General features: G+C 36.4%; 1 long non-coding RNA gene across 1 annotated transcript in view; it reads right to left on the reverse strand.

Moving 5' to 3' along the window:
- Positions 1–931: 931 nt before the first annotated feature.
- Positions 932–5,477, reverse strand: part of LOC118018801 — a 101,864-nt gene continuing 97,318 nt past the window's right edge. Inside the window, exon 3 of the long non-coding RNA XR_004681489.1 lies at positions 932–1,001. This is a non-coding gene — a long non-coding RNA (uncharacterized LOC118018801). The remainder of the gene's footprint in view (positions 1,002–5,477) is intronic.

The raw sequence follows: 5,477 nt of genomic DNA on the forward strand, positions 1-5,477 counted from the left end.
TTTTTCCTTTTTCTTTACCAGTTGATTCTGTAGTTCTTATTGCTTTGAAGTTTAAAAAGGCACTTATCTCTTTATAATCTTTTTGACATACAAAGTTGCTTCAAATTCTATATAATTGGGAAAATACAGACCTCCTAGATTTTAAGAGGTTTTCTAACAGATCTAATTATTGCAGATGATTTTACTTTTCACCCTATATAATATAGAGAAATGTGTGTTTACTGTCCTGGCATTTAGCATAATAGAATTAAAATAAGAATGACAATAGCAGCTATGACATCAACAACAATAATTAAAAAAAAAAAACAGCAACAACAACAACAAAAAACAACTCTCCTTGGGTCTGTCTCTTTAATCTTTTCTCTGTGACTTTTGTACTCAGAACATTCGCTTAAAAGTAGAAAGGTGCAGAAAAGGGGCCACGGACACATATGTTAAGACTTCCAAATTATGCTCATTTTAAATTCATCAATATGATTAGGATAGGTATTTTTTTTTAGATTTTATTTATTTATTTGTCAGAGAGAGAGAGAACAAGTGGGGTTGGGGGGCAGGCAGAGGGAGAAGCAGAATTCCCTGCTGAGCAGGGAGCGTGATGCGGGGCTCGATCCCAGGACCCTGGGATCATGACCTGAGCAGAAGGCAGATGCTTCACTGACTGAGCCACGCAAGTGCCCGCCCCCCCAAAATTAATTCCTAATCTGTTTCATGGGTTCATTTTGTATATGTAAGAGATGACCAAGGTTAAGTCTAGACAAAGGTAAATTAGCCAACAAGGTAATGTGGACTTGAAATGAGATAGATTTGCAACAGATAATGTTTTAAAGCAAAACATCTTGTGCTGTTGAGTCAAATAGGTGCTTTCAAACATTCCACGTGGATCTTAGTGTTTAATTTCTGCATCATTGGTTTTCTTTTATCACAGTGATTCCTCTTGTTCTTCGTAATGTCTTGTTCTTCATGTCTCCAGACATTTGTTGTCTGTTTAAATATAATCATACCTGGAGAGAAATTGAAAATTGTTTGAATGAGGTTTTCTTTTGTACCAAATGGTTATTGAATTTTTAGGTGTATGTTTTAACAATAAACTTCAAAAATAGAGATAAGATAATGTGTTTTTATGTCTGTGAACTATTTTTTCATTGAAAAAGATATTTCTACAATTTCCAGAATAGCAGCTAAACAGTTGACACAAGAATAACGGAGGACTTATTTAACTGTTCTCGTATTGGATTGTTCTTTTTATCTGAATATGATGATTACAGTGAAATTTGATATGATAGTTTATTATAGCATATATCCACATAGTGAGAGAAATTAAATAGCAGCATATTGGTGCCATGTCACAGTATTTGTAATATTTTGATAGACATATTTCTTTATTTTAAGGATTTTTAATTTTTTTATTTAGAGAGAGAGAGTGCAAGCTGGGGGAGGGGGAGGGAGAGAAAGAATCTCCAGCAGATTCTGATCTGAGCATGGAGACCGATGCAAAGCTCCATCCCAGGACCCCAAGATCATGACCTGAACCCAAATCAAGAGTTGGATGCTTAACCAACTGAGTCATCCAGGTGCCCCACTGATAGGCATATTTAAAAGACATATTACACTGACAAAATTGTGTAGAATAAATAGTAAAGGAGTGGGATAAGGTGAGATAAATAAGTTGGAGGTTTGGGCAGTAGGCCAGTTATAGGCTGCCCAGCTCTTCTTTTCCAGTTCCCCTTGCCAGATCATCCTCCTCTAGCCCATCTTCTTCATTTTTATGTTGATGGAAATAGTAAATATTCATGGTTAAATATCTAAAAATATAAAAGAATGTATACCATATAAAATAAGTCTCGGTCCCTCTGTAGACTCCCAAGGAAGTTCTCTGTAGTACTTCCTCTTGTACCCTACCCGTCTTACAGTAATTGAGACTTAGAATCTCTCATTTCCTACTTCTTCCCTATTATCTTATCCATGCTCATGAATTTACAACTCAAACATTCAGGTGTCCCCCAAATTTTTATGTCCAGCTCACACAATCCAACTTCCTACTACACTTGCCCAGTTAGATATCTAAAAGTCACCATAAATCCTGCAAGGCCAAAATTGAACTCATGATCATCATTCCTAAACCCGGCCCCTTCCAGGACACGGTTCCCTATCTCCACGAATGGTACAATGTAGGACTAAAAGTCAGGCATTATCCCAGACATCACCTTCTCTCACTCACCACCGTATCTCATCAATCACCAGTCCTACTGCTTTTGCCTTCTAAATTTATCTGTATGTTCTTCTCTCCATGTGCCATCAGCATCCATTTAGCCCAAACTACTGTCATCTGATACTCCTTTGTTGGTTTCCTAAAAAGCTGAAACATCTCCTTTTAATCTATGCTATGCATAGCAACCCAAGATAGGTCTTAAAACTGGAAGCAGATGATGTCAACTAATTTGCATAATTTTTTTTCATTGCCGTTTGCAAGAAAACCCTCCAAAAGTTTAAAACTGCTTAAAAAGAGATACAAGGTCTGGCCGCGTGGTAATTCTCCAGCCTTATTTGCACGCTCTCCATTTCTGAGCTCTAGCCACATGGTCTCTCAATTCTCAACGTGTTCTTCTCTCCATGCTTCAAGGTCTTGTCCACATTGTGTTTTCTGCCAGGAAGGCTTACCTCCCACTCATTCTTCCTCACGTCCTCAAAAAACATTCTGAACAGTTGAAATAGTCACTGTACTTCTCCTTTGTAGCAATGATCATAGTGCATAACTATATTTTTATCTATAGGGTTATGTACTCTCTAAGTATTCCACTGGATAGTAACTTCTTTGAGGCAAGGCCATACTATCTACTGATTTAAGAACATGGACTCTGGAGCCAGAGACCAAGTTCAAATGTAAGCTCTTAGTATACAACCATGACAAGTGAGTTAATGCTTATAAACATTGTATTTTCATCTGAAATATCTTCTTAGAATTTATGTGAAATACAAGTGAGTTTATGTTAAATGAGTAGAATAGCACTTGCACAGAGTAAGTACCATACAAATGTCAGCTACTCTTATTTATTTTTGCTTTTCATTGTTTACCCATCACTGAGCACGTAATTGGAATAAAGCAGGTGGTTAATGAATTTGAATTTATGATATTAATAAAGGTGAACTGGTTTGTGATTATAACAATGAAAGAAAAAAGGATGGATAACATTATCCTTGAAAAGGATGAATAAAATGATTACTTGAAAGAAAATCTGGAACAATTTTGCAAATGAAATGCATGAAGCACGGAGTAGAGTTTAAAGATTTCTTGACTAGAAAACTAGTCACTGGACTTTGGTTACATGATCCATTTAGAAGGTAACTTTGAATTAGGAGAGGAAAGATGAGATGAAATTGACTTGGAGTTTCTTGATTTTGAAATGACTGAGAAATCCAAGTTGAAATGTGTGAATGACTTTTGAAACTGTGAGATGAAGTGATGAGAAAAGCTCAAGATTGATGGCTAAGAGCATAGAGGTTTAATTGAAAATTTACATGGATTGGTGTTGTGGTGGTAACTGCTAACTGTCCACAGAAGTCCTTGTCTCCTTCAATGGTAATGGAATGGGAGCAAACACATGGTTACCTAGCTAGACTCCATTTTCCAGCCTTCCTTCAGTTTACCATTCTGTTGGTATAAACTTATTCATGTGGGGTGTCCACATTATCTCTTCTTTCATCCTGCTGACAGCCCGGCCTAGACCATACATCAAGGTCTTAGGGATGCCAGAGCTACAAATTGAAAGGGACATGCATCTACAGTTGATGAACCACCTGACAACCCAGGATGCTTTTCTTGAACTTCTGCATAAGAAAGAGAAATAAGTTATCTTTTTCTTTAAGTTGATGAATTTGGAATCTCTTTGTTATAATAATTGGTCTTTCCTACTAACACTAAGAAGGGAGTGTATATAAAAACAATGTGTTTCCTGGCTCTAAGATTTACTGCTGATGTGACCTGGTATAACTTATGTAATTTCTTTGATTATATTTTCTATAAGTAAGAACAGTGATAACTGTCAAAGAGTTGTTTAGAGATAGCATATGTCAGTCACTGAACACTGTGCCTGACCTAGAGCAGGCGAGCACTAAATTATAGCAATTATTGTTATTATTTTGCCCTTCTATTTTTTCTCTTCCTTCTTAAAGAAAATATAAACTCCATATGTTAATTATAAACCTGCCAATTCTCTTGATTACTTCAGGACTTGCCATTTCTTTTCTTCTTCTTCTTTTTTTTAAAGATTTTATTTATTTATTTGACAGAGAGAGACACAGCGAGAGAGGGAACACAAGCAGGGGGAGTGGGAGAGGGAGAAGCAGGCTTCCCGCGGAGCAGGGAGCCCGATGTGGGGCTCGATCCCAGGACCCTGAGATCACGACCTGAGCCGAAGGCAGACGCTTAACAGCTGAGCCACCCAGGCGCCCCTTGCCATTTCTTTTCAATCAAGATTTGCCAAAGTTACTGTGTATTCAGGAAAAAAAAAATGTTAATATAGCACAGAAAGTTGGTTTCCCTTTTGAATTCAACATTCTTATCATTTTGTACATTGGAAGTGAGCTTTTATTTAAAAATTAAAACCCATACCATATATCTTACATTTAAAATGTATTTATCCTTAACTAATGTAAAATATTAGATAAATATTATAAACAAATATTATAAACAAATGAAGATAAAATTCAGCATGGCCCATTTCCTTTTTTATCACAACAATTATACTTTTCACCTAGAAAATATGAATTGCACTGTGAATGATAATTTTTATGAATAGCTGTGGTGAAAAACAGATAGTAGTAGTTTATTATTTTCTGAGCTGAGCTTGATACATTCTATATACCAACTGCAGTTTTTAAGTCATTAAGAGCAGTTTCTTACTTCATCTTTCACTTTTCAAGTGAAAATGCATATTTCACTTGAATGTATGTGAAATATAAATTTATTTAAACAGTGAAAAGGTATTTATACAATTTGAGTTCTTTTTTCTCTTTGGTACTAATACAAAGTCTCAGTCTTTTTCCCCCAGAAAAGAAGCATTTGTTTTCTACTGACTAAAGGAACATCATGTTAAAGAATGTAACAAGTATTACAGCCATTTCTAAGGAATTCTCTAATGAAGATAGGGAATAACGAAAACTTTTAGGGTTTCACTTTACAAACTGCTTAAATGAAGTATCTTGGGGTGCCTGGGTGGCTCGGATGGTTAAGCATCTGCCTTCAGCTCAGGCCATGATCCCAGGTTCTGGGATTGAGCCCCACATTGGGCTCCCTGCTCAGTGGGGAGTTCGCTTCTCCCTCTGCCTTACCCCCTGGCTTGTTCTCTCTCCCTGACTCTTATCTCTCTCTGTGAAAGAAAGAAAGGAAAGAAGGAAAAAAAAGAAAGAAAAGAAAGAGAGAGAGAGAGAGAGAGAAAGAAAGAAAGAAAGAAAGAAAGAAAGAAAGAAAGAAAGAAAGA

Source organism: Mirounga leonina, unplaced genomic scaffold (genome assembly GCF_011800145.1).
Source record: "Mirounga leonina isolate KUSES-001 unplaced genomic scaffold, KU_Mleo_1.0 Mir_172, whole genome shotgun sequence".
NCBI lineage: Eukaryota > Metazoa > Chordata > Mammalia > Carnivora > Phocidae > Mirounga > Mirounga leonina.